This window comes from Bufo gargarizans, unplaced genomic scaffold, assembly GCF_014858855.1.
Source record: "Bufo gargarizans isolate SCDJY-AF-19 unplaced genomic scaffold, ASM1485885v1 original_scaffold_909_pilon, whole genome shotgun sequence".
NCBI lineage: Eukaryota > Metazoa > Chordata > Amphibia > Anura > Bufonidae > Bufo > Bufo gargarizans.
The window spans coordinates 144,257-166,313 of NW_025334753.1; the positions used below are offsets into that span (position 1 = coordinate 144,257).

The window sequence follows — 22,057 nt, forward strand, 5'->3', positions numbered from 1 at the left end:
GTTCTGTAAATTAAATGATGCAAATCCTCAAACAATCCATGTTAATTCCAGGTTGTGAGGCACCAAAACACAAAAAAGTCAAGAGGGTGTATGCTTTTGCAAGGCACTGTAGCTTCATGTCCCAGTTTGCAGGGCGGCACACGACACCACTCTTGAAGTCAGCCCAGTGCGAGCAGGTGGTCGGATGGATTGCAGCAGATAGTGCTTCCAGTCGGTTAAGCACCACCCTGTCTTCTACCAAGTCCAGTCTCAGTAGCCAGAAGTTTGGTCCACACAATCCTCACCCTGATCCTCCTTCCTCCCACCATTTACAGTCTAGCCAAACAAATGATCCCACACTCGGATATTCAGAGGACCTCTTTGCATCTCCATTAATTGATTTGGCCCTCTCGCCAAGCACGCTTGAAGAGGGACCTGAGATCTTGTGCCCCGATTCCCAACCTCTTGAGCATCCAGAGTCACAAGAACATGAAGCTGGGGAATGGCAATTAGTGTTTAATGAGGTGCATGATGATGAGACACAGTTGCCAATGACTCAACCACAATTACTGTCTCAAGAGGTTGAGGAAGAGGATGACACACAGTTGTCAATCACTGAGGTTGTGGTTAGGTCAACAAATCAGGAGGATAATCAGAGTGAGGAAGTGGAAGAGGAGGTGCTGGACAACGAGGTCACTGACTCAACCTGGGAAGGTTGCAACAAGCCAAGAAAGGAGAGAAATACAGAGGTGGAAGGATCAGCAGCACTGCAACAGGCTGGGAGAGGCAGTGTGGTGGCAAAAGGTAGAAGGTGAGCACCACCAAACAGGCGGTAGGTGTTCGGCAGTATGCCGCTTTTTTGAGGAACGTGCAGACGACAAAAGAATAGTAGTTTGCAACCTGTACCACACCAAAATGAGCCAGGGAGTAAACAGTAGCAACCTAACTACCACCAGCAGCAAAGGAAAAAGGGGGTCAGTCAGCACATCCCAAAGCGCAGGAGCACGTTGCTATGGCTGAGAACAAGACCGTTAAACAAGACATACAATGCAACAGCTCACTGCAAACCAAATAAAGTACAAAATTGCGTCACAGTTGCAAATGCTATACTAATAAGTTAGAGATGCTTGGCAAATCATTTTGTACAAAATTTTTTGAGCCCGTCTGCCGCACGTCAAGGCGATCTCTAGTTAGACGGGTTCCTAACACTAAATTCTATCTGTTATGTGCCATAACGGCTATAATATAATTCAGCGAGTGTAGGTTCCACATGCATGCTGGGCCCGCTTCAATTTCTGTCATTTTCTGGTGCCAAAAAAGCCTATATTATATCCTAGGAAAGCAGGTACCAACATGCATGCCGGGCCCACTCCACACCACTCCAAGCGCCAAATGGCAACCAAGGACTGCAATGAGAGTCCACACACTATCTCTCTCCTGGTGCCAGATGGCTTCAGTGAGTGAGAGGAAGCAGGCCAAGCTATATACTCACACTAGTTAAAATCAGCCTATGGGGCAGACGAGCTGATCAGCATGATCCACCACATGGCATCAAAACACCCTAATAGGTGGGCCAAACGCCTGGGTCCACAATCTGTGTCTGCGGGTCACACTACTGCCTCCTCTTCCCCTGTGTTACGTGCTGGCCAATCCCCTGTCAACGACGCAGGCCCGGATGCCTCCCGCCCTGCATCTGGACTTTTGCAAGCACCTTCAGCGAACACATCCACTTCCCTGTCCCAGCACAGCGTCCAAATGTCTTTACCCTGCGAATTTGAACACAAGCGCAAATACCCAGCCACCCACCCACAGGCCATAGCACTAAATGCACAGCTTTCCAAATTACTGGCCCTGGAAATGTTGCCATTTAGGCTTGTGGACACTGAGGCCTTCCGCAGCCTGATGTTGGTGACCGTCCCTCTTTACACAGTCCCCAGCCGCCACTATTTTTTAAGGTGTGCCGTGACAGCCTTACACCAACATGTGTCCCTTAACTTTAGACATGCCCTGACCAACGCAGTAACTGGGAAGGTCCACTTAACCACGGACACATGGACAAGTGCTTTCGGCTAGGGATGCTACATTTCCCTGACGGCACACTGGGTGAATGTTGTGGAGGCCGGGAGCGACTCCTACCCTGGGAAGGCACAGGTGCTACCTTCGACAAGGATTGCGGGCCCCAATTCCATCAGGGTTTCCGCCACCACCTACGTTAGTGGCTCCAACTCCCACTTCTCCTCCTCCGCCTCCTCCTCCTCTTCCACCTCAGAAGTATCCACATGCAGCACCAGTCAGTCATCAGTCGGTAGCTGCAAGCAGTGTAGCACTGCATTGGGGACGCGGTAACAGGCCGAGCTGAAGCTGATCTGCCTAGTTGACAAACAGCACACCACCGCAGAGCTTTGGCAGGGGATAAGAGACCAGACTGAGCTGGGGCTCTCTCCACTCAACCTAGAACCAGGCATGGTTGTGTCTGATAATGGCCGTAACTTGGTGGCGGCTTTGGAGATGGGCAACTTTAGACACATCCCATGCCTTGCCCACGTTTTCAACCTTGTGTTTCAGCGGTTTCTAAAAACATACTCCAATTTGCCTTAGCTACGGGTGAAGGTGCGCAGTGTGTGTTCGCAAGTCACTGACAGCTTCAGCCAGTCTGTCAACACTGCAGCAGCTCTTGAAATTGCCAGCTCACTGGCTGTTATGCAACGTGAGCATTCGCTGGAACTCGACGTTACAAATGTTGGCCAGGCTTTGTGAGCAGCAGAGGGCAGTTGTGGAGTACCGGATGCAACATGGTCATCGCCTTTCCAATCAGCTTCCGCTAATCAGAAGCGAGGAGTGGGCATGGATGTCTGACCTCTGTGAGGTTTTACGCAACTTTACGGAATCAACACAGATGGTGAGAGGCGATAATGCTATTCCCACTTCTGTGTCTTCTCAAATGCTCGCTGCTCACAATTAAGGATGACACTGTGCATGTGGAAGAGGTGGAAATTGGGGAAGACATTACACAGGTTAATGATAGCCAGACCATCCTCAGTTCGTCTTCTCACCACGAATTGGAGGCTGAAGAGATGGAGGAGCAAGAAACGGTTGCCTCAGCTACAGAGGGTAGTACCCATGGAAGTTTAATTCCCTCTGTTCTGCATGGGTGGGCAGAAGAGGAGGAAGAGGATGAGGAGATTGGGAGTGATCCTCCTGATGATGACAGCGAAGTCTCGCCTGTTGGTACTCTGGCATACATGGCTGACTTCATGTTAGGCTGCCTTTCCTGCGACCCCCGTGTTATTTGGATTTTAAATAACATGGATTACTGGTTGTTCACCCTTCTCGACCCACGCTACAAAGAGAACTTCTCATCTCTCATTCCTCTGGTGGATAGGATGAGCAAAATGATGCAATACCAGAAGATCTTTGTTGAAAAATTGCTCCAAACCATCTGACAACGCTGGCGGCAGAGTCCGTACTTTCTTGGCCAACCGAGGAGGGGAGACAAGGGGAACACACAGCAGTTCCAACAGAGGCAAGGCAACACTCTCCAAAGCCTGGGACAGTTTCACAACACCCCGCTAGCACCCTCACCCTGATGTGCAGCTTACTGCCACAAGGGGATAAAAATTTTGTAAAATGGTGAAGGAGTACATAGCAGACCGTGTCATCATCCTTAATGATCCCTCAGTGTCTTACAACTACTGGGTGTCCAAGCTGGACACGTGGCACGAAATTGTGCTCTATGCTTTGGAGGTGTTGGCCTGCCCTGCCGCCAGCGTTTTGTCTTAGCGTGTATTTAGTGCTGCTGGTGGCATTATAACAGATAAGCGTATCTGCCTGTCAACTGAAAATGCTGACAGTTTGACTCATATAAAAATGAACAAGGCCTGAATTGATCATGACTTCTCGACTCCACCAGAGGAAAGCAACTGAACATAAAGGCACTTTACATGTGTTGTTTTTAATGTAGTTAACAGACTGTATTCCCATGCACACCTTCCACCACAAACAAGGGTATATGGTTGAATCTTCCTTTTCTTATCCTCATCCTCCTCTCCAGTCATATCAACATGCATTGCTTATTCATCACAAATAATGCTCTCACATATATGGCCTCACATATATGGCCTCCGCTCACCAGCAGGCCCTCACATTTAATTTTTTAGAGGGTCCGCTCACCAGCAGGGCCTCACATCTAATTTTTTACAGGGTCTGCTCACCAGCAGGCCCTCACATAGAATTTTTTAGAGGGTCAGCTCACCAGCAGTCCCTCGCATTAAATTTGTTACAGGGTCCGCTCACAAGCAGGCCCTCACTTCTAATTTTTTACAGGGTACGCTCATCAGCAGGCCCGCAACTCAAATGTTTCACAGGGTCAGTTTACCTGCAGGCCCAAACCTTAAATCTTTTACAGCTTCAGCTCACCTGCAAGACCCGCAATTCAAATCTTTTACAGGGTCAGCTGACCTGCAGACCTGCAACTCAATGTGAATGATGCCCTTCTTTATGTGATATACAGGTTGAATCAGAGTGCCTCTTTCTTAAAAATTTTGGCAGCACTAGCACTTTATATACAAGTAAATATACAGGGAAGAATGTTTTCAATAAATGTTTCCTAAAAAAAATGATTTTTTACTTTGGTTTTGACCTTAATTAGATTGTGGGCCTGGTGATCAGTTTAAGGCCTTTTAAGCAGCATCAGCAGCATCATGGTGATAAAAATGAGTGGCAGGGTGACATGGTGTGGAGATGGCAGCATGAGGAGGCCACATAGTGGCACAATGACTGAGTCTGGATAAAATACTAAGTCCACAGATTGTTTAGAAAGATGCAGATGGAAAGAAATCTGTGGAGCTGTATCACGGTCACCTGCACATTAATGCAGACCAGGGGCGTAGCTATAGGGGAAGCAGAGGCCCATCCAGGAGGAGAAGGACTAAAGAATTTGGTCAGGACTCCCTCAACAATATTGAAATGAAATTATATACAGTGACAGTATATACAGTGTAGAAAACGGAGGGAACAGCTGCCGGCCTTGGTCTGAGAGAACGATCTTTACTAGCCACAGAAATGGGGGCGGCATGAAAGGAAGGGGTCGCTAAAAAATTGCTGTGGGATGGAGCCCCATTCAAAAATTTGCTGTGGGGCCCAGTAATTTCTAGCTACGCCACTGATACAGCCCAAGCAAGTTGGGTTTATCGATTCCAAAACCTTAATAAAATTGTGGGCCTGGTGATCACTTTAAGGCCTTTTAAGCAGCAGCAGCATAATGATAAAAATGGCAAGGTGACATGGTGTGGAGATGGTAGCATGAGGAGGGCACATGGTGGCACGATGACAGAGTCTGGATAAAAGACTGAGGCGACAGATTGTTGAGAAAGATGCAGGTGGAAAGCAATCTGTAGAGCTGTATGACGGTCACCTGCAGATTAATACAGCCATCAAAATCAAGTTGGGTTTGTCGGTTCCACCTCAGCTCACCAGCAGGCCCGCACCTAAAATCTTTTACTGGGCCAGCTCACCTGCAGGCCCGCAATGCAAATCTTTTACTGGGTCAGCTCACATGCAGGCCCTCGCATAGAATTTTTTAGAGGGTCAGATCACCCTCAGGCACTCGCAAATACTGTTTTACAGGGTCAGCTCACCAGCAGGCCTGCACCTAAAATCTTTTACAGGGTCATCTCACCTGCAGACCCACAACTCAAATCTTTTACAGGGTCAGCTCACCTGCAGGCCCGCAACTCATGTTGCCTTGCTTTGAAGTAGTAGCCGTAGCTCTTTATCAGACTCCCTCTCCGAAATCGAACAATGATTCCCCATTACTGGTGGTTACCATGTTAGGCGCATAAAAGAACATTGAAAGTTAATAAGGAAGATATCCAAATGGATTGTGGATGTCACGGGGGCGTGCGATCAGGCAGAAGTTATCGAGAGTCATCAAAGTGGCAGCAGGGCCTCTCCTGTATAATGTTTCCTCATCCAAAATACTGCAGTGACATTCCCTATATTTTTTTATTACTCATTCCAATAACAGGGCATCTAAGAGTCCTGTATTGTTATTTATCGTCACTACCTCCACGAGTCGAGAGTGTGTTTTTAGTGGCACCCGCTTGCCTTCCTTGGATGTGGTAGCCATTTCTCAGGCTCCCTCTCCAGAATCAAACACTGATTCCCCGTTACCCGTAGTTAACAATGGTTTTGAGCTGACAATTACATTGAAAGTTGATAGGCCAGACATCCAAATGGATCGTCGCCGTCACGGGGACCTTTCATCGGCCCCAGGTTAACTAGAGTCACCAAAGTGGCAGCAGGCCACCGCCCATAATGTTTTAGATGGTCATATCAGCAGGCCCTTGTTCCTAATGTTTTTGAGGGTCACCAACAGGCGATCAATCATAATTTTTATGTAACTAAGGGTGTATCGGAGAGCCTCTTCCTTGTCATTTTTGGCAGCACTTGCACTTTACATACAAGTAAATATTCAGGAAAGAATGTTTTCTATAAATTTTTCCTCTAAAATCTAAATTTTTTCCTTGGTTTTGTGCATATTATTGTCATTATGTAAAAGTGTTGTACTATTTGGATAACATAGTTCCCAGCAGCGACCAGCGAGCCCGACCCCCCGAGCACTATGGTGCTCGATCAACACTAGTCCTGACAAAATAATGTGGCATCCTCAAAGGGCCTGAGCAAACGGCAGGTGTCACGCATAAGCTTCCACTGGCTGACATCAAAGTTACACAGGGGAGTACTCCTGTCCGCTTGGATCATCAAGAAATCGTTTATGACTAGAGTTGAGCGAACACTCAATATTCGGCCGAACTTCGGGTTCGAGAAGTTCGGCCGAACTTCCCGGAAATGTTCGGGTTCGGGATCCGAACCCGACCCGAACTTCGTCCCGAACCCGAACCCCATTGAAGTCAATGGGGACCCGAACTTTTCGGCACTAAATAGGCTGTAAAACAGCCCAGGAAAGGGCTAGAGGGCTGCAAAAGGCAGCTACATGTAGGTAAACCCCCTGCAAACAAATGTGGATAGGGAAATGAATAAAAATAAAAATAAAATAAATAAAAATTAACCAATATCAATTGGAGAGAGGTCCCATAGCAGAGAATCTGGCTTCATGTCACCCACCACTGTAACAGTCCATTGTCAGATATTTAGTCCCAGGCACCCAGGCAGAGGAGAGAGGTCCCTTAACAGAGAATCTGGCTTCATGTCAGCAGAGAATCAGTCTGCATGTCATAGCAGAGAATCAGGCTTCACGTCAGCCACCACTGTAACAGTCCATTGTCATATATTTAGGCCCAGGCACCCAGGCAGAGGAGAGAGGTCCCGTAACAGAGAATCTGGCTTCATGTCAGCAGAGAATCAGTCTGCATGTCATAGCAGAGAATCAGGTTTCACGTCAGCCACCACTGTAACAGAACATTGTCATATATTTAGGCCCAGGCACCCAGGCAGAGGAGAGAGGTCCCGTAACAGAGAATCTGGCTTAATGTCAGCAGAGAATCAGTCTGCATGTCATAGCAGAGAATCAGGCTTCACGTCACCCACCACTGTAACAGTCCATTGTCATATATTTAGGCCCAGCACCCAGGCAGAGGAGAGAGGTCCCGTAACAGAGAATCTGGCTTCATGTCAGCAGAGAATCAATCTGCATGTCATAGCAGAGAATCAGGCTTCACGTCAGCCACCACTGTAACAGTCCATTGTCATATATTTAGGCCCAGCACCCAGGCAGAGGAGAGAGGTCCCGTAACAGAGAATCTGGCTTCATGTCAGCAGAGAATCAGTCTGCATGTCATAGCAGAGAATCAGGCTTCACGTCACCCAACATTGGAACAGTCCATTGGCATATATTTAGCCCGGCACCCAGGCAGAGGAGAGAGGTCCCGTAACAGAGAATCTGGCTTCATGTCAGCAGAGAATCAGGCTTCACGTCACCCAACATTGGAACAGTCCATTGGCATATATTTAGGCCCCGGCACCCAGACAGAGGAGAGGTTCATTCAACTTTGGGTTGACTCGCAATATAATGGTAAAATGAAAATAAAAATAGGATTGAATGAGGAAGTGCCCTGGAGTACAATAATATATGGTTAAGGGGAGGTAGTTAATGTCTAATCTGCACAAGGGATGGAAAGGTCCTGTGGGATCCATGCCTGGTTCATTTTTATGAACGTCAGCTTGTCCACATTGGCTGTAGACAGGCGGCTGCGTTTGTCGGTAATGAAGCCCCCTGCCGTGCTGAATACACGTTCAGACAAAACGCTGGCCGCCGGGCAGGCCAGCACCTCCAAGGCATAAAAGGCTAGCTCTGGCCACGTGGACAATTTAGAGACCCAGAAGTTGAATGGGGCCGAACCATCAGTCAGTACGGGGAGGGGTGTGCACACGTACTGTTCCACCATGTTAGTGAAATGTTGCCTCCTGCTAACACGTTGCGTATCAGGTGGTGGTGCAGTTAGCTGTGGCGTGTTGACAAAACTTTTCCACATCTCTGCCATGCTAACCCTGCCTTCAGAGGAGCTGGCCGTGACACAGCTGCCTTGGCGACCTCTTGCTCCTCCTCTGCCTTGGCCTTGGGCTTCCACTTGTTCCCCTGTGACATTTGGGAATGCTCTCAGTAGCGCGTCTACCAACGTGCGCTTGTACTTGCGCATCTTCCTATCATGCTCCAGTGCAGGAAGTAAGGTGGGCACATTGTCTTTGTACCGTGGATCCAGCAGGGTGGCAACCCAGTAGTCCGCACACATTAAAATGTGGGCAACTCTGCTGTCGTTGCGCAGGCACTGCAGCATGTAGTCGCTCATGTGTGCCAGGCTGCCCAGGGGTAAGGACAAGCTGTCCTCTGTGGGAGGCGTATCGTCATCGTCCTGCGTTTCCCCCCAGCCACGCACCAGTGATGGGCCCGAGCTGCGTTGGGTGCCACCCCACTGTGACCATGCTTCATCCTCATCCTCCTCCACCTCCTCCTCATCCTCGTCCTCCTCGTCCTCCAGTAGTGGGCCCTGGCTGGTCACATTTGTACCTGGCCTCTGCTGTGGCAAAAAACCTCCCTCTGAGTCACTTCGAAGAGACTGGCCTGAAAGTGCTAAAAATGACCCCTCTTCCTCCTCCTCCTCCTCCTGGGCCACCTCCTCTTCCATCATCGCCCTAAGTGTTTTCTCAAGGAGACATAGAAGTGGTATTGTAACGCTGATAACGGCGTCATCGCCACTGGCCATGTTGGTGGAGTACTCGAAACAGCGCAACAGGGCACACAGGTCTCGCATGGAGGCCCAGTCATTGGTGGTGAAGTGGTGCTGTTCCGCAGTGCGACTGACCCGTGCGTGCTGCAGCTGAAACTCCACTATGGCCTGCTGCTGCTCGCAAAGTCTGTCCAGCATGTGCAAGATGGAGTTCCACCTGGTGGGCACGTCGCATATGAGGCGGTGAGCGGGAAGGCCGAAGTTACGTACTTCTGCACCACCAAATTCAGCACATGCGCCAAGCAAGGGATGTGCGTCAAACCGGCTAGTCCCAGAGCTGCAACGAGATTTTGCCTATTATCGCACACCACCAGGCCGGGCTTGAGGCTCACCGGCAGCAACCACTCGTCGGTCTGTTGTTCTATACCACGCCACATCTCCTGTGCGGTGTAGGGCCTGTCCCCCAAACATATGAGTTTCAGAATGGCCTGCTGATGTTTACCCCGGGCTGTGCTGAAGTTGGTGGTGAAGGTGTGTGGCTGACTGGATGAGCAGGTGGAAGAAGAGGAGGAGGAAGCTGAGTAGGAGGAGGTGGCAACAGGAGGCAAAGAATGTTGCCCTGCGATCCTTGGCGGCGGAAGGACGTGCGCCAAACAGCTCTCCGCCTGGGGCCCAGCCGCCACTACATTTACCCAGTGTGCAGTTAGGGAGATATAGCGTCCCTGGCCGTGCTTACTGGTCCACGTATCTGTGGTTAGGTGGACCTTGCCACAGATGGCGTTGCGCAGTGCACACTTGATTTTATCGGATACTTGGTTGTGCAGGGAAGGCACGGCTCTCTTGGAGAAGTAGTGCCGGCTGGGAACAACATACTGTGGGACAGCAAGCGACATGAGCTGTTTGAAGCTGTCTGTGTCCACCAGCCTAAATGACAGCATTTCATAGGCCAGTAGTTTAGAAATGCTGGCATTCAGGGCCAGGGATGGAGGGTGGCTAGGTGGGAATTTACGCTTTCTCTCAAATGTTTGTGAGATGTAGAGCTGAACGCTGCCGCGTGACATGGTTGAGATGCTTGGTGACGGAGGTGGTGGTGTTGGTGGTACATCCCCTGTTTGCTGGGCGGCAGGTGCCAACGTTCCTCCAGAGGCGGAGGAAGAGGCCGAGGCGGCAGCAGCAGAAGAGGAAGCAGGGGGAGCCTGAGTGACTTCCTTGTTTTTAAGGTGTTTACTCCACTGCAGTTCATGCTTTGCATGCAGGTGCCTGGTCATGCGGGTTGTGCTAAGGTTCAGAACGTTAATGCCTCGCTTCAGGCTCTGATGGCACAGCGTGCAAACCACTCGGGTCTTGTCGTCAGCACATTGTTTGAAGAAGTGCCATGCCAGGGAACTCCTTGAAGCTGCCTTTGGGGTGCTCGGTCCCAGATGGCGGCGGTCAGTAGCAGGCGGAGTCTCTTGGCGGCGGGTGTTCTGCTTTTGCCCACTGCTCCCTCTTTTGCTACGCTGTTGGCTCGGTCTCACCACTGCCTCTTCCTCAGAACTGTGAAAGTCAGTGGCACGACCTTCATTCCATGTGGGGTCTAGGACCTCATCGTCCCCTGCATCGTCTTCCACCCAGTCTTGATCCCTGACCTCCTGTTCAGTCTGCACACTGCAGAAAGACGCAGCAGTTGGCACCTGTGTTTCGTCATCATCAGAGACATGCTGAAGTGGTATTCCCATGTCCTCCTCATCAGGAAACATAAGTGGTGGTGCGTCAGTGCATTTTATGTCTTCCACCGCTGGGGAAGGGCTAGGTGGATGCCCTTGGGAAACCCTGCCAGCGGAGTCTTCAAACAGCATAAGAGACTGCTGCATAACTTGAGGCTCAGACAGTTTCCCTGGTATTCATGGGGGTGATGTGACAGACTGATGGGCTTGGTTTTCAGGCGCCATCTGTGCGCTTTCTGCAGAAGACTGGGTGGGAGATAATGTGAACGTGCTGGATCCACTGTCGGCCACCCAATTGACTAATGCCTGTACCTGCTCAGGCCTTACCATCCTTAGAACGGCATTGGGCCCCACCAAATATCGCTGTAAATTATGGCGGCTACTGGGACCTGAGGTAGTTGGTACACTAGGACGTGTGGCTGTGGCAGAATGGCCATGTCCTCTCCCAGCACCAGAGGGTCCACAAACACCACCACGACCATGTCCGCGTCCTTTACTAGATGTTTTCCTCATTGTTATCGTTCACCACAACAACAAAAATATTATTTGGTCCAATGTATTGAATTCAAATTCAGGCCTTTTTTTTACAGACACCTAACACTATCTGGCTATCTATTTAGGTACCGTATTACACTAATACAGGCACAGCAGTAACCACAGATTTAGCTGAATATAATATTTGAGGCCTATTATTTAGGCGCTGTGTGACAGGTATACGTTTACAGACAGAAGTAGACTGGGATATGCACAGTAGCGTGTGTGTCAAGTTATTGAGAATGACCCTATCAGCACCTTGATTCTGATATACCCTTTTAGGGATGTATTTAAAGTAGGCCTGATACAGCAGAAACCACTAATTTAGAGAATTGCTAAATTGGGAATTGTATTTCAACCCAGAACAAAAACTGTGCTTTGACGGACACTAAATAACTTGCCCAGCCACAGCAATAACCACAGATTTAGCTGACTATAAATTTGAGGCCTATTATTTAGGCGCTGGGTGATAGGTATACGTTTACAGTCAGAATTAGACTGGGATATGGCCAAAAAATAACCACACTATTGATGGTTAAATGCACTTGGTGTGACAGCTTGACCCTGATGTAGGATATAGCCAAAAAACAACCACACTATTGAGGGTTAAATGCACTTGGTGACAGCTTGCCCCTGATGTAGTATATGGCCACAAAATAACCACACTATTGATGGTTAAATGCACTTGGTGTGACAGCTTCACTCTGATGTAGGATATAGCCAAAAAACAACCACACTATTGAGGGTTAAATGCACTTGGTGACAGCTTGCCCCTGATGTAGTATATGGCCAAGAAATAACCACACTATTGATGGCTAAATGTACTTGGTGTGACAGCTTCACCCTGATGTAGGATATAGCCAAAAAATAACCACACTATTGAGGGTTAAATGCACTTGGTGACAGGCTCAGCTTGCCCCTGATGCAGTATATGGCCAAAAAATAACCACACTATTGATGGTTAAATGCACTTGGTGTGACAGCTTCACCCTGATGTAGGATATAGCCAAAAAACAACCACACTATTGAGGGTTAAATGCACTTGGTGACAGGCTCAGCTTGCCCCTGATGTAGTATATGGCCAAAAAATAACCACACTATTGATGGTTAAATGCACTTGTGTGACAGCTTCACCCTGATGTAGGATATAGCCAAAAAACAACCACACTATTGAGGGTTAAATGCACTTGGTGACAGCTTGCCCCTGATGTAGTATATGGCCAAAAAATAACCACACTATTGATGGTTAAATGCACTTGGTGTGACAGCTTCACCCTGATGTAGGATATAGCCAAAAAACAACCACACTATTGAGTGTTAAATGCACTTGGTGACAGCTTGCCCCTGATGTAGTATATGGCCAAAAAATAACCACACTATTGATGGTTAAATGCACTTGGTGTGACAGCTTGACCCTGATGTAGGATATAGCCAAAAAACAACCACACTATTGAGGGTTAAATGCACTTGGTGACAGCTTGCCCCTGATGTAGTATATGGCCAAAAAATAACCACACTATTGATGGTTAAATGCACTTGGTGTGACAGCTTCACCCTGATGTAGGATATAGCCAAAAAACAACCACACTATTGAGGGTTAAATGCACTTGGTGACAGCTTGCCCCTGATGTAGTATATGGCCAAGAAATAACCACACTATTGATGGTTAAATGCACTTGGTGTGACAGCTTCACCCTGATGTAGGATATAGCCAAAAAACAACCACACTATTGAGGGTTAAATGCACTTGGTGACAGCTTGTGTTGGCGCACCACAAGACACAAAATGGCCGCCGATCACCTCAGAAAAAAGTGAATGAAAAACGCTCTGGGCAGCCTAAAAACAGTGAGCAATTGAATAGCAGCAGTTCAATCATCCACAGCTGCAGATCGATCACTGAATTAAGTCTTTTGGAGGAGTTAATCACTGCCTAATCTCGCCCTAACGTCGCAGCTGCAACCTCTCCCTATACTGATCAGAGCAGAGTGACGGGCAGCGCTACGTGACTCCAGCTTAAATAGAAGCTGGGTCACATGCTGCACTGGCCAATCACAGCCATGCCAATAGTAGGCATGGCTGTGATAGCCTCTTGGGGCAAGTAGTATGATGCTTGTTGATTGGCTGCTTTGCAGCCTTTCAAAAAGCGCCAAGAAAGCGCCGAACACCGAACCCGAACCCGGACTTTTAATTAAAATGTCCAGGTTCGGGTCCGTGTCACGGACACCCCAAAATTCGGTACGAACCCGAACTATACAGTTCGGGTTCGCTCTTCCCTATTTATGACCTTTTTCTGTTAGTATAGTCTGTCCAACATATGGAGGGTGGAATTCCAACAGGTGGAAACGTCGCATATCAGCCTATGTTGAGGGTTGCCGTTCTGACGCTGAAGCTCAAGGTGGGTGTGCTTTGCGGTGTACGAGTGGCTGAAGTGCATGCAAAGTTTTGTGGCCATTTTTAGGATGTCTTGCAGATGGGTGGAAGATTCAGATTCAGGAAACTCTTGACAACCAGATTGAACATGTGTGCCATGCAGGGCACATGACTCAGCCCTCCTTGACGTAGCACTGACACCAGCACCATGGTTCTGATTTAGAGTTGTCGCGGAGAAAGCCAGGATTCAACTTCTTGATGATGGACACAGAGCAGTTCCTCCAATGTGTGACTCCGTTCACCCAGGCAAACTATGTGCAGAGCAGCTTGACACCGCCATGCCATGCACATGTGGTATGCAGGAGGGGAACTGTGAATTGTCCCTGCAGTGGAGGCTGAGAACATGGTGGAGGATGAGGAGGCAGAGGCGGACATTGTTGCAGGACCAACGGTGTGAAAACGTGGAGGCAGAAGCGGCGCCACCTGGCTAAGTTCCTGGCTTTGCTGTGCAGGAACCATATTTTCCCAGTGGCCCCTAAAGGACATATATTGTCACTATGGCAGACATCGACAGTCTCAAGGACTGGCCCACCTTCTGTTCTACATATTCGTGCAGGGCTGGTACTGCCTTTTTGGCAAAGAAATGATGCCTTGGGACTCTCCACCTTGGCTCGGCACAAGCCATCAGTTCTCTGAAAGGTGCAGAGTCCATCACTTGGAAAGGGAGTAACTGCAGAACCAGCAACTTGGCCAGGAGCACGTTCAGCTTCTGCGCCATTGGATGAGTGCACGCATACTGTTGTCTCTTTGATATCGCTTAGGTGATCAATTGCTAACGGAATGACTGATGACGAGTAGGAGGGCGAAGAGCAGGAGCATCAGGACCAGTAGATGATGGGAAGGACAAACAGCTCTGTTGGCTGAGGTGGTGGAGCCTTGACTGCCTAAAATCGGGTGCGTTCCACTGGGTGATGCAGCGGTTGCTGCGGCAGGCTGGACCACCATATTGGAGCCACGGTTCTTCCAGGCCAATTTATGGTGACTCTGCATATGTTGACGCAGGGCCGTGGTGCCAACATTGGCACCCTGCCACGCTTCACCTTCTGCCCACATATACTACATATGGCCATGTTCACCACCTCCGGCGGCTTAACAAAAAACTGCCACACCGCCGAGTAGGTGATTTTACCCCCAACACTTCGAACTGACTGACTGCTACTGCAGCTGCCTCCATGAACCCCTGCACCACTACTTTCCAAGCAGGTATGCGCCTGCGAAGCGGGTGATCTATGCCGGGCACGTTTGGCTACAGACCTCACCCTGCTGACTCCCGGCCATGCTACCGAATTGCTGACTCACGATCAAGCTGCCACCCTCTTCTCCCGATGGTGATGAGGCCCCTTTATCACCCGACTCCCAATTGCGATCGGCTACATCATCGAGTACTGTCTGCATGTCACTGATGTCCTCCTCAATGGTCTCTGAGCCAGGAGCCTGACCGCTCACAACACCAGCTCCCATGCCACTCTCCTCATCACTAGTTGCCCGTCTAACAGAGGAAGCGGCAGATGTCTCCTCCAGATTTTGTCTGGGCAGTAGCTGCTGACTTTCCTCTAGTAGCTCGTCCTCGCTGTATAGTGGAGCTGAGCCCACAGCGTATAATACCGCACTTCTCTGGCTAAGGGAACCGAAAAGGACAGAGGCAGTTTGAGGACAGGTGAGGGCACAGGGCCTGCTCCCAGGTCATGCCAACTAAGGCTTCTTTACCCACGGGCGAGATTTCCGCGCGGGTGCAAAGCGTGAGGTGAACGCATTGCACCCACACTGAATCCAGACCTATTAATTTGTATGGGGCTGTGCACATGAGCAGTGATTTTCACGCATCACTTGTGCGTTGCGTGAAAATCGCAGCAAGCTCTATATTGTGCGTTTATCACGCAACACAGGCCTCATAGAAGCAAATAGGGCTGAGTGAAAATCGCAAGCATCCGCAAGCAAGTGCAGATGCGGTGCGATTTTTACGCATGGTTGCTAGGAGATGATCAGGATGGGGACCCGATCGTTATTATTTTCCCTTATAACATGGTTATAAGGGAAAATAATAGCATTTTCAATACAGAATGCTAAATAAAATGTGGATTAAGGGATTAAAAATAAAATTAACTCAACTCCTCCTCTTGATCGCGTAGTTGCCAATCTCTTCTTACTTCTTTAATCATGAGCTGCCGGCTAAAGGACCTATGGTGACGTCACATCACATGGTCCAATCACATGGTCCATCACCGTAGTGATGGACCATGTGATTGGACAATGTGATGAGCTCAGTAACGTCACCACAGGTCCTGAAGAAAGGGCAGAAATCGGCAGCTATGGAGTAAGTGAGTTAATTATTATTATTATTTTTTTAACCCTCAATTGACGTTCTACTAAGCATTTTGTATTAAAGAATGCTATTATTTTCCATTATAACCATGTTATAAGGGAAAATAATAAAATCTACACTACAACTAACCCAAACGCATTGCACTCACGCGGAAAAAACTGATCCTATCCGGCCCCAATCCGTAACATCCGTGTGAAAGAGGCCTAAGGGTTGTGTCTGACGAGCCCACCGACTCTTGGCTGGGGGTGTCTGATGTCACTTGGGATGAAGTGGATGACCGAGCCAACCATTCAAGAACCGCTAAGTTGCTGGTTAAGACACAACTGCTAGATGACCCTCGGAGCTCAGGCCTCTCGAAGTGACCCCTGCTGCCACACCCCCTTACTCTGCTGCGACCTCTTCCTGCCCTAGAAACATTTAGGCCTCTGCCCCTCCCCTGTGCAGGGCCTGGAACTTCTCTGTCTGACATACTGTTAGATCAAATAAATAAATAAAAAGGAAATTAATACAACCCCAAAAAAGGCTGCAATTTCTCACTTCACCACAAAACGGCTAATAAGCCCCCCATTTTTTTTTTTGCACTAATATACCCCAAAACGGCTTTAGAACTTATAACTGCACTGCTGAACGGCTAATAATCCCTAATGTTTTTCCACTTATACACCCCAAAAAAGTATTTAGAACAGGCATCCTCAAACTGCGACCCTCCAGCTGTTGTAAAACTACAACTCCCACAATGCCCTGCTGTAGGCTGATACATGTAGGCTGTTCGGGCATGCTGGCAGTTGTAGTTTTGCAACAGCTGGAGGGCCACAGTTTGAGGATTCCTGCTTTAGAACATATAACTGCACTGCACATGGGCTAATAAGACATAGAAATATTTTCTAGTAATAAACTAAGAAAGGTTTCCTGGAATTACAGAGGTATCCTCTATTGCAAACCTGAAAGCAGCAGTATAATGGCAACTTGGATCCGCAGTCAGTGCAGCAAGGTGTAATAGGATTGTTCCTATTACCCAGGCTGTAACCTCCCCTACTGAACCCTGTTCTGCTTTAATACTGTGCAATAATTCCTCCCTATCCTTTCCCTGAACTTCTATTGAGCAAAATATAAGTTTTCAAGTCTTTCCTAGTAGTGTCCCCAATGCCTGCTAATGTCTCTACCTGCACTAAATACACTGGAAAATGGCTGAATCCAACATGGCTGAGGCTATTTATAGGGCTGTGACATCACATGGCTGGCTGGCTGCTGATTGGCTGCATGTATGGCATTGTGGGTGATCCCTTGTTCCCAAAGTTCTTTGCTCCATGTGCAGCAGCCATTTTAGGAAAAATGTGATTCGATACCACGAAGCAGGGCCAGCGTCAGCACCCGGCACACCCGGACAAGTACTGGGGCCCACTGCTCCTGGGGGGACCCACTGTGCTCCCTCACTCCTGCAGCTGTGCTTGTTCTGAATTCTACGACAGCTTACCCCAGCAATGCAGACAATTTTTGCCATGTGCACTGCCGGGGTGAGCGGCCCCAGGACTCAGAACAGGGTAGCTAGAGTTTCTTACCGGGCTAAAGGACCTTCCTGATGTCATCCGCCCATGTGACCAGTGGGGGAGGAGCCGGAGAAGCAGAGGCTGGAATGTGGTGAGGCCTAGCTGTATGTGTCTATCCCTGTGTGTGTGTGTGCCCCTGTGTATGTGTCTGTCCCTGTGTGTGAACCCCTGTGTGTATGTGTGCCCCTGTGTATGTGTCTGTCCCTGTGTGTGTACCCCTGTGTGTATGTGTACCCCTGTGTGTATGTGTCTGTCCCTGTGTGTGCATGTGCCCCTGTGTATGTGTCTGTCCCTGTGTGTGTACCCCTGTGTATGTGTCTGTCCCTGTGTGTGTACCCCTGTGTGTATGTGTCTGTCCCTGTGTATATGTCTGTCCCTATGTGTGCTTGTGCCCCTGTGTATGTGTCTGTCCCTGTGTGTGTACCCCTGTGTGTATGTGTGCCCCTGTGTATGTGTCTGTCCCTGTGTGTGTACCCCTGTGTGTATGTGTCTGTCCCTGTGTATATGTCTGTCCCTATGTGTGTACCCCTGTGTGTATGTGTGCCCCTGTGTATGTGTGTATCCCTGTGTGTGTGTGTGTGCCCCTGTGTATGTGTCTGTCCCTGTGTGTGCTTGTGCCCCTGTGTATGTGTCTGTCCCTGTGTGTGTACCCCTGTGTGTATGTGTGCCCCTGTGTATGTGTCTGTCCTTGTGTGTGTACCCCTGTGTGTGTGTGTGCCCCTGTGTATGTGTCTGTCCTTGTGTGTGCTTGTGCCCCTGTGTATGTGTCTGTCCCTGTGTGTGCTTGTGCCCCTGTGTATGTGTCTGTCCCTGTGTGTGTACCCCTGTGTGTATGTGTGCCCCTGTGTATGTGTCTGTCCTTGTGTGTGTACCCCTGTGTGTATGTGTGCCCCTGTGTATGTGTCTGTCCTTGTGTGTGCTTGTGCCCCTGTGTGTGTGTCTGTCCCTGTGTGTGCCCCTGTGTGTATGTGTGCCCCTGTGTATGTGTCTGTCCCTGTGTGTGTACCCCTGTGTGTATGTGTGCCCCTGTGTATGTGTCTGTCCCTGTGTGTGTACCCCTGTGTGTATGTGTGCCCCTGTGTATGTGTCTGTCCTTGTGTGTATACCTCTGTGTGTGCCCCTGTGTATGTGTCTGTCCCTGTGTATGTGTCTGTTCTTGTGTGTATACCTCTGTGTGTACCCCTGTGTATGTGTCTGTCCCTGTGTGTGTACCCCTGTGTATGTGTCTGTCCCTGTGTATATGTCTGTCCCTATGTGTGCTTGTGCCCCTGTGTATGTGTCTGTCCCTGTGTGTGTACCCCTGTGTGTATGTGTGCCCCTGTGTATGTGTCTGTCCCTGTGTGTACCCCTGTGTATGTGTCTGTCCCTGTGTGTGCGTGTGCCCCTGTGTATGTGTCTGTCCCTGTGTGTGTACCCCTGTGTGTATGTGTCTGTCCCTGTGTATATGTCTGTCCCTATGTGTGCTTGTGCCCCTGTGTATGTGTCTATCCCTGTGTGTGTACCCCTGTGTATGTGTCTGTCCCTGTGTGTGTACCCCTGTGTGTATGTGTGCCCCTGTGTATGTGTCTGTCCCTGTATGTGTGCCCCTGTGTATGTGTCTGACCCTGTGTATGTGCCCCTGTGTATGTGTCTGTCCCTATGTGTGCTTGTGCCCCTGTGTATGTGTCTGACCCTGTGTGTGTACCCCCGTGTATACAGGTATACTGTATATTGTGGGGCACAGTGTAGAGGTATACTGTATATTGTGTGGCACAGTGTAGAGGTATACTGTATATTGTGGGGCACAGTGTAGCGGTATACTGTATATTGTGTGGCACAGTGTAGAGTTATACTGTATATTGTGGGGCACAGTGTAGCGGTATACTGTATATTGTGTGGCACAGTGTAGAGGTATACTGTATATTGTGGGGCACAGTGTAGCGGTATACTGTATATTGTGGGGCACAGTGTAGAGGTATACTGTATATTGTGTGGCACAGTGTAGAGGTATACTGTATATTGTGGGGCACAGTGTAGCGGTATACTGTATATTGTGTGGCACAGTGTAGAGGTATACTGTATATTGTGGGGCACAGTGTAGCGGTATACTGTATATTGTGGGGCACAGTGTAGAGGTATACTGTATATTGTGGGGCACAGTGTAGAGGTATACTGTATATTGTGTGGCACAGTGTAGAGGTATACTGTATATTGTGGGGCACAGTGTAGAGGTATACTGTATATTATGTGGCACAGTGTAGAGGTATACTGTATATTGTGCGGCACAGTGTAGAGGTATACTGTATATTGTGTGGCACAGTGTAGAGGTATACTGTATATTGTGCGGCACAGTGTAGAGGTATACTGTATATTGTGCGGCACAGTGTAGAGGTATACTGTATATTGTGCGGCACAGTGTAGAGGTATACTGTATATTGTGTGGCACAGTGTAGGCTATATGTCTATAACATAAACATATTTCACATGAAAACTTCCAGTTACTTGGCTTGGCCCTTGGGGATCTCGGACGCCACTTCCACACTTTGGCCGGGGGCTCGGCGGAGCTGATGTTGTGTTTTATCCTAATAAGAAAGATTTCATAATAAGGATTTGGAGAAGAGGCAGAGGGATAGCAGAGTAGGGAGAGGCTGGTGCTGCTACTAGGGGGTCATACCATGGGGGAGTAATAATGCCCACCATAATGCCCCCCAGTAGAAATAATTATCCTTATAATGTGACAGTGCAAATAAATACCTCCTTGTAATGCCCCCAGTTGAGCTAATGTCCCCATAGTGCCCCCATAATGTGCCAGTATAAAATACCCCTATATAGTGCCTCCAGTAAATGCCCCTATAGTGCTCCTCTCCCCTCTTCCCCCTAGTGGCCCCCATTATGTACCAGTAAAAAATGCCCCATATATAGTGCCTGAGTAGATGCCCTCAGTGTTCCCCATAATTTGCAAGTATAAAATACCCCTTCTTAGTGCCCCGTAGATGACCCATAGTACTCCTCTCCCCAACAGTACCCACCCTAATGTGCCCCAGTATAAAATGCTACTGTACAGAGCCCCCCCATATAAAATACCCCTTTTTTGTGGCTTCAGTAGATGCCCCTATAGTGCCCACCAAGAATGTGCCAGTAAAATGTGCCCCCAATAATGTGCCTGTAATAAGATGCCCCTCAATAAGGGGCCAGTAAAATGTGCCCCCATTGATGCCCCCAAATCATGTGCCGGTAACAAGAGCCCCCCACCCAATCATGTGCCAGTAACAAGAGCCCCCCCCCCCAATCATGTGCCAGGAACAAGAGCACCCCCCAGGCCCCCAATCATGTGGCAGGAACAAGAGCACCCCCCTGACCCAAACATATGCCAGTAACAAGAGGCCCCCAATCATGTGCCAGTAACAAGAGGGCCCCCCATCATGTGCCAGTAACAAGAGGGCCCCCCATCATGTGCCAATAACAAGAGGGCCCCCCATTATGTGCCAGTAACAAGAGGTCCCCCCTATCATGTGCCAGTAACAAGAGGGCCCCCCATCATGTGCCAGTAACAAGAGGGCCCCCCTATCATGTGCCAGTAACAAGAGGTCCCCCCATCATGTGCCAGTAACAAGAGGGCCCCCCCATCATGTGCCAGTAACAAGAGGGCCCCCCATTATGTGCCAGTAACAAGAGGGCCCCCCCATCATGTGCCAGTAACAAGAGGGCCCCCATCATGTGCCAGTAAAAGGAGGGCCCCCCATCATGTGCCAGTAACAAGAGGGCCCCCCTATCATGTGCTAGTAACAAGAGGGCCCCCATCATGTGCCAGTAACAAGAGGTCCCCATCATGTGCCAGTAAAAAGAGGCGACCCCCCCATCATGTGCCAGTAAAAGTATTGTAATACATATAAAAAATAAAAAAAAGCACTTATACTTACCTCCATGTCAGCCATGCGATGCAGGCCTCTTCCGGCCTGTGTCCCGCGCTGTACAGCTCAGGCGACGCGATGACGCACTAGGTCGGCAGCCTATCAGAGACACAGGGAAGGGACACGCCTCTCCCTCCCCTTCCACAGCACAGCCATGAGCCATCTGTATCGCTGTCCTGAGGACAGCACTACAAATGACTATGGAGAAGGAGATGAGCGCTTCCACAATGGAAGCACTCATCTCCCTGTGCCCTGCCGCCACCCCCTACTTTAAGTTTTCACCAGGGTCCTGGGCTGTGCTGGGCCGCCAGCTCAGGGGAGGTGGGGCAATTGCGGTCTACTGCTGGGAATATTTTCATCCAGGGTCCTGGAGCTGCAGCTCCATCCGCCCCTACGTTAATCCGGCCCTGTCTATAAGTGATAAATAAGGACCAATAACTTAATTTTTCAATGAGATTGAGGG

The 22,057-nt window shown here is 49.1% G+C and overlaps 1 protein-coding gene across 1 annotated transcript in view; it reads right to left on the reverse strand.

The window, feature by feature from the left end:
• Window positions 1–22,057, reverse strand: part of LOC122924219 (vomeronasal type-2 receptor 26-like) — a 115,090-nt gene that overhangs the window by 53,831 nt on the left and 39,202 nt on the right. The gene's annotated exons all lie outside the window — the stretch shown is intronic.